The 8,390-nt window shown below is 38.6% G+C and overlaps 1 protein-coding gene across 1 annotated transcript in view; it reads right to left on the minus strand.

The window, feature by feature from the left end:
* The window catches only part of LOC108552670 (uncharacterized), a 47,280-nt gene extending 43,671 nt beyond the window's left edge, over window positions 1–3,609 (minus strand). The window contains exon 1 of the mRNA XM_017907322.1: window positions 3,516–3,609. The gene's annotated coding sequence lies outside the window, so the exon portion shown is untranslated. The remainder of the gene's footprint in view (window positions 1–3,515) is intronic.
* Window positions 3,610–8,390: the final 4,781 nt, after the last annotated feature.

The raw sequence follows: 8,390 nt of genomic DNA on the forward strand, positions 1-8,390 counted from the left end.
ACTCTTTCACATCAGGAACGTAAATCGGTAGAAACCTGAAGTACCCTGATTTGTCGATAATTCGATACAATTTCATCCAACTTAATCATAGTTGTGGATGGAACATGTAAGAACTTTGACGAATCCATTAATTTGGAAATTATAATTCGACGGCAACCTACGAAATCAAGTGATCTTTCAATTTTCCACGGTAATTAATGTTGCAGTCAAAATTCATAAGAAATTATTTAAAAATATAAAAACTTGAGAAACGTTTGAAATAACTATATTCTGAAACAAATATTTTTTAGAGAAATACAGCTACCAAATGGAAATTTAGAAGCACATGGACATCGAGGTTTTGTGCCGCAACGTTCTCACCATGAATGGACAGGCAAGTGGGCCCGCAATGGGAACACACACGTGCGTGGAACAGCACCTACGACACCGTGTGGTCGCGTCACCGCGTGTTCACGAGAATCGGTGAATAAGCGTGTGATTGTGTGCAACGCATAATCATGTTATTATACGTGACTCTTGTTCTCGTGGACTTGTTTCTTGCTTTTCTCTCATGTTCGCTATTCTCTGCCTGTTATTTATCAGTGTCATCAGATTCTGACGGTTCGTCGGTCAACGTTTTGCATATCGTTAACACACGGTACTAACAGTGTTGCCCAATAATACGATTATCGATGCTCTATTAAAGCGTTATAGCACTGTATAATTTGAGGATTACATGTCCGTACGACAATACATTTTAAATTTTATCTTATATGCTAATAATTGAACTATTGTACTTTAACCTTCTGATATAAATAAATCAAATATTTGTTAGAGAGTTAATCTATTCCTTATCTTCATTTCTATCTATTATAATGAATCATTGCTAGCAAAACAAATATGTGACATACAAAATACGGAGCCTAATTTTTCAAAAAAACTTTGATAACAGTTGTAGTTTAGTAATATTCATACCAAGTGGAAATTTCGACGCGGGGCATATACGAATTGCACGATCTGAGATGTATTAATTGTAATCTATTTTTGTAAATTGTTAGGCGCATTTCGTACTGTTTAAACGTTCCATCAAATGATGAGTGTTACTCGAAACGTTTTGCTGCATATTGCGTAATTTTAGACGTTCCAGTTTATCCAAGTCGACTTTATCGCTGAGACCACGTGAAGCAACGATCCAAACAGCGAGTAGAGAGTTCGAGGTTGCGTAAACGACATATTGGCTTTAGCGTGGCTCGCAGGGGACCATGCAAATCGCTCAGAACTATCGTATCTGCATCTACCATTCTTAACGATCCGAAATTTTACACTTAGTGTTTCGTTACTACCGCACTATCTTGATTTGTAGAATCTAGAATCAAATTAAGATTTTAATCTTAATTTAAAGCTTCTTCTTTATTCTATATGAAAATTTGAAGCACATTTTATAGCTAAACTAAATTGTATTTTCAACGTAATATAAATTTACGAACTGTGTTAAACACACTGGTAGTCATAACTTGGAAATATTCCAAGAGAAAATTAAACATAACCAAATAAATGTTAAAGATACCTTAAATTACAGCACACGGTGCACTTCTCTTTAAAATGTTTCACGTTCGATGACAACAAAAATATTTTTTCATTCACTATTTAAACAAGTAACCTACAAAAAGACATCAATGTATTAAGGATTTAAATCTATTCCTACTGTTTACAATTAAATATTCTACAATAACAAAATTCTACTGAAACTCTAAATTTTCTCGACCACACTTACTTAGCCTTAAATTTGAGGTTATATTTTAGTAAACATTGATTTCAGGATTCGATGTTATTGCTACTTGTCTGAAATCAAGTATTAGAAACAACTTCTTTACTACATTGTAAAATCTATGTATATAAAAATTCTAAATTACCTTAACCTCATTTCTACAACCTTAAACTTCAGTTCGAAATTACGTTCCGGTTGCAAGTGCACGTGGTAAAAATTGAATCCTTTCATTTCTGTCTGCTTGTCTCTAATCCCGTACATACCAGCACGAAACAAGCACGCAGCGAACAAACAAAAATTAAGCACACGCGAACAACGTGAATTATCCAAACATTCCAGCGATGTACGCACGCGTGGGTGCGTTCGCAATTACGCGCGGACCGCAATAAAGGAAAGGAGGAAAGAACCGCGAAACAGCACCGTGGTCGCACTTTCTAACTTCTCTAAATCGTGCATCGAGAGTTGGCACCTGTACACGAGGGCGATAGAAAACGAGGAACTGATCGTATAGGCCTAATACAACGTGCAGAATTTTTTATATCTACCAATGAAGTCTGTTATGCAACCGTGACTTGCCAGCGAGACGCGTCGAACAGTGATCTCATCATAGTTCCGCGTAAATACTGTAAATATTTTATGGAAGCTGCTCGAAATGTTGATTGTTATTGGAAAAGAGGTTATACAGATACTATCGTGGGTTTAAAATTTATGGCTGCTCGTGTAGTGGAGAGAAACTGCAGGCATGAATATAATCTAGTGAATTCATCTCAATTACAGAATTCTATGAACGTAGAAAGATGTATATTGAATTAAAGAATAGATTAAAAATAGAATAGAGCGCAAGATCGTGAACACGACATGGTGTACGTGTATGTCAGCTTTTAGAATTTGCATTGAGGGTATTTGTATTCAAATACCTTGACACACCCAGATTCAACGATTATGATACTTTAAATGAAAAGAAATGTGGTTATGCAACCTCGAGAGGATTCAAAATGCAGTGTAAACCACACCTTCCAATAAAAAAATACTTTTCTATACATTTTGAAGTTTTATAATATTAATAATCATTTATACGATTATTAATGTTACTGCATAATAAACAGTACTCTTCTCCATAACAATAAATACCGCCCATTTCAGACATGCTCAAATCTACCTAACCTAATCTAAACACTACCACAGCTCGTAACCATAAATATTACCCAACTCAGGAGAACTCAAACCTCGGATAAACAATACCATTTCCCATAACCATAAATATTATCCATCCTAAAAGGCTCAAATCTACAAACCTAACTCAAACAGTACCATAACCCATAACCATAAATATCATCGATCCTAGAAGAACCCAAACCTATAATCCTAATCTAAACATTACTATTTCCCATAACCATAAACATTACCCAATCCAGAAAAATATCTCGAATCTAGAAATTCTATTCAGATAGTACCATTTTCCATAACAATAAATGTCACGAATTCCAATATCACTGGAGTTTACAGACCCGAATAAAACAAAAACATTGGCCCCTCACGCGAAAGGAATCCAACCTAGAAAAGCCTGTAAACCGCGCGAAGTATTCGAACCACGCCTGGCCGCAGCCCGTTCCATTGTGAATTCAAGTTCACCAAGACCAGAGATAAAGTGTCAGTCGAACCTGACACCGGGACTCGGTCGATCCGGAATTCGATCACGACAAGATCAACCTTCCAAATGGCACACAAGCTCGACTCAACATTTTCAGACTACGCCTCAGGCACATACCTCGTCCTCTGAGTATCCAATCTGCCAACCAGTACTTGTAGGGTGCTACTCCAGTTCCCGGTTGATTGTGTCGTATATTTATTCCAGTAATAGATTAAAGAACGTTATACCGAAGGGAACACCGTACAAATAATAGAATCACGGGATCGGCAACGCGATCTCGATCCTTGAACGAGGCAGGCACGCGCGCGCAGCTGCCTGGCTGCAGGGCAACTGGTACCGTACTGGTACCAGTCGGTCAGGCGTACGGCACCGTGAGTACGCGGACACGGTGCATGCCGGACAGGTTGTGTGTATCGTTCGGCGTAGATGGTCAGGTGGTATGCGGCCACGGCTGGCTGCGGCGCGATACTGTGGACCTGGCTTAAGGCTTTCTAACTGCAGCCTCCGCGCTATACGCCTTACCATCGTCACCGTCATCGTCATCGTCGTCGTCGAAGAAATCGCAACTCGTCCACCTCCATGTTTCTACTTTGCCACCGCGGTCCTTTCCTCTCCTTTCCACGTGTCCCTCGAGCCGCCCCCCTTCCCTGCACTGCCACGAAGGAAGGGGCCGAGTTAATGCCTAACAGGAATCCGGCTCAGGTGTGCTCGAGTTCCTTCTTTCTCCTCCTTCGTCCACATTTGTTGTCATCCCGTTGTCCCTATGGTCGTTTTGTCAGTTTTGGGATTTTTGGTGACTCGAGTGGCCTTCCAGGGATCGCGTGGGCCCGTTTTACCTGCGATGGAATCACGCTTTTGTTGGATGTATATGGGAAGGGGGATTTAAATAGCCGGTGAATTAGAAGAAGGCTCGACCAAAGAATCCTTTGTTGGAGCATTCGGTTGTACGGCAGGTAGAGCTTCTGCGCAATTTCCAAACGTTTGCATTGATTTCAAAAGCTTAAGTTGGTGTACAAACGAGATCAATTGCAATTTTTTAACACGAATTCAAGTAAATATTGTAAACGAGAGACTTAATATGAAATTGGAGAATATGCAATTGTGATAAAATAAACACTTTAATTTATAATAATTAAAGTGTTATAGTGGAAATAAATAGGTACATATAAGTACATTCCTCTTCTACTAGAAAATATTACTTTTGCTAAAAGCAGCATCATTTTCAGTAACTGTGAAAAAATGTCTGAAATCAATCATCTTGAATAGTTTCAGAATTTTACCTTTAACGTTAAGTACACGAACGACAAAACTTTGAAGATAATAGATACATATTAATCTCCAATTTCAAATAATAATAAAATTAAATTTGACAAAAATTTTTTAAAAATTTTCGATTAGAATTAAATTTAATGGAAACGTTTGGAGTCGTGTAATAGAATTCGCCTATTTCAAGTAATTAATTAAAACATTTCTCGTCAAAGAAACATACGCCACTGTACTCCCTGATAGTATGCATCACTACAAACACATGTGCTTACGGTTGCGTGCCCTCAAGCGACTGCGATGCTCTACAAAAATGAAAATAATTAGAGTGCACTAGTCGATAATTTAAATTAAACTAGCTCTCGTGTCTAAAAAAGGGAAGGAATCATCTAATTAATTAGAATACCTTAGCCCCTGCTGAAATTAATTCAAACGAGTAGAGATAATTTTCTGTAAACAAACCAAATGTAAATGTACACGCAATCAAATAGAGAAGTACGCTTGTCGCAAAAGAAGCATTTCAGAAATGCACCTTCACATTAGCCGTGCTCCAGCCCCGCAATTAACTCGTCCACTTCAGGAACGTCCAACATACAGACACAGGCCATGACCCTTAAGGGCAATTAACACGACGTTAGTGGCCCCTCTTAAGTGCAGCGGAATCGGTTTCGACTCAGGTATATTCGTCGGGCCTGCTAATCGCCCGAAACATCGTCGACCTACCCAACGAATAGGTATCCTAGTTACTCGCCTAGAAAATAGAGACGCTTAGCGGGTTTTCCACGTAGACAGAGGTAGTTTTCTCCCTATAAATAGCCAGGTCTCTTTCAACCACGTACCAGTCCACCATCGATACCCTTCTTGCTACTTGTTTCTAAAATCCGTGAAGACTTCACGTTTACCAAGAAGATTCCTTGGACAGTCTCAAATCTCATCTTCAACCCAGCAATTCTTTATACGAAGAGTCATCATGAAGCTCACAGTTTCGACGATGATACTGCTGGCGATATTTTCCAACGCATTAGCCTTGGATCTAAACCGATTCTTCTGGCATGGAAATCAACCACAGAAGCCTGAGGAAGTACAGGTAGTTGAGATTGTGCGGTGGCGTCAACAAGTTTGCGTGAAACCTGCTAAGGGAGTATCGTCGTGCCTGTATGGACACGTCCATACACCGAAGAAACCCCAGTCGCAGTATGAACAAGTTATCGTTAAAGATGAAAGAAAAGGAGGATATGAAGTATGGACCGCTGGTGAGTCGCAGTCGAGGGTGTCGTCCATGGATGTGGATCCTCTGAGTGAAATTGCATCCTCTGAGGTCATCTCCTCGTTTCCCCTGGAGATCCTCGAGTCTTCACGTGGCAATGAGGAATTCTTCTCTGAGAACACATCAGGATCGAGTGAAAGAACATCGGTGCTAACGGAAAACGAAGAGAGGAACCTCAGAGAAGGCAGACACCTGCTTCCACATCCAGACAAGGCAACGAAGCCCAAGCAGATTTACGTTACCAAGGTCTTGAATTCTCCAATTACTGCCACTTTGGTTGCTTACAATTGTCTACCTGAAATTGGAGTGCCACTGTGTGAGAGTCATGAAGAAAATGATGAAGACTCGAAATCATCTTCGAATTTGAAACCTAGTCTAACTATCTCGTTGGCTAAGCCAAATATTTTTGGTCAAGAAGTATCAAGTGACATTCCGGAAGAGTCTAGGAATCTGTTGCCCAATAAGATATCGATTCAGTCATTTGGAGAGTCAGCTGAGAAAACGAAGCCAGAAATTGTCATCAGGAATCCTGATTTTGGGCAAACGTCTACGAGTTTCACCTTGGATTACGTCCATACTACGAATGCTCCTAAATTGGAGCATATCGTGATCTCGAACATTAATAAACCTGTAATTTCGAATGCTGTTCATATAGCTGAATTTCTGAGTAATGTTTCGCGATCTAATTTTGTGAATTCAGCAAAGGAAGAAATTAGCAGCCTGCTTGGACAGCCTGAATTAGCAGTGGGAGTGTCGAAGATAGTTGAAACTGTAGAGAATAAAGGAACGGAGGAAACTGAAATCATGCAGAAGAATGTATCAAAGGAAGCTGAAATCGTGAAAAACATGGAGTCAGAAAAAGCTGGAATTGTGGAGAACACCGCATTGAAGGAAGCTAAAACCGTTAAGAACGAGGAGTCGATGGCAATTGGAATTGTAGAGAACAAGGCAACGAAGGAATCTAAAATCATGGTCAACGAAATGTTGAACAATGTTAAAATCGAGGAGAAGGGAGTGTCGAAAATAACTGAGACCGAGGAAACCGAAGTCTCAAAGCAACCTGAGATCATAGAAAACAAGGCATCGATAGGAATTGAAAACATGAAGAACGAGGCTTTAAAGGAAGCTGAAAGTGAGAAGTTCGAGGTATCGAAAGAAGCTGAAATCATAGAAAATAACGCCTCAATGCAGGTTGAAATCGTTAAGATGGAAGAATGAAGGAAACTGAAATTATGGAGAACAAGGCATCGAAGGAACCAGACATTTTTATGGACAATATTCAGAATAGTAATAAATATGTTTTAAACAAAGAAAAGCCAGTTCAACCGTTATTACTTATAAATATTTTAAAGGACACAGATACAAACACCCAATGAAGTTAATTACAATGCTAGAAACATAGAGATTATGTATAAGTACAAATAACGTGACCATTAAAAAATTTGAAAAGGTTGGAAATACATTTTGAACCTACTATGCAATAGAAACTTCGTTACTCGTTCACTTATTAAGTTTCAAACTGTTTTTGACCCTGTAAACAGTTTTTATAAATTCTATTAACTTCACATAAATAATGCATAAATATAAAATAAATAATAAAGGATAAAAGATACGTACTTCATTCGAATATTTTAACCTTGATTTTCCCAATAATTACAATACCATAAATAAACATAAACGTTTTAATTCTCATGTTACATGACAATCCTCAGATATGGATTCTTCAAGATATCCAAAAACCAAATGCTCTTCATTCTGTACCACGCTTTATTTAAAACGTCTTACGTTACATATATTACTAAAATAAAATTACAAAGTCAATAATTGTGATATTTTATGCATCGTTAAGTTAGAAATTACATTATACCTACTCCTAATCCGTAGACAGTCGCTTAATAATTATTTCCCTATGCGTTATCGCTGTATCATCTTAGATTACATATCACATTACATATGTACTACTTAACCTATACTTAAACATCAGGATAAAGCTTAAAATATCGAAAGTACGTTGATGAAATCGTCGCGCGACATCTAACCTATAACCATTCACGTTTGCCGTTTCCACAGTCTCTTGAGATCATCGAAAAAGATTCTTGGAGTTGAGTTTGCTACTGGCTGGATGTCGATATATAGAAGAATAATCACGATCGATGACAATTAACATCCATATTTGCGAAATTAAACATGAAACACGGAACACCTACAAACCGACTCCGTTCATCGAAATAAAAGAACGAATAGGCACGTCTTTTCATGCCTAAACGAGGACTGACGAATAAGCGAAGAGTGGGGACAAACGGTTAAGGAACGGTAGTGGGGATAACGAAAGAAGTGAACATCGATATTCTCGCCTCAGATTTAATTTTACCGCTGTTCTATCTGTCAGTTTGTTTTCGTTGATAAATTTCGTTCCAAATTTCAAGCAAAATCGAAGAGGAGCTAGTGGATTCATCCGGCTC

The sequence above is a fragment of the Eufriesea mexicana genome, unplaced genomic scaffold (assembly GCF_001483705.2).
Source record: "Eufriesea mexicana isolate 0111107269 unplaced genomic scaffold, ASM148370v2 scaffold7569, whole genome shotgun sequence".
Classification (NCBI taxonomy): domain Eukaryota; kingdom Metazoa; phylum Arthropoda; class Insecta; order Hymenoptera; family Apidae; genus Eufriesea; species Eufriesea mexicana.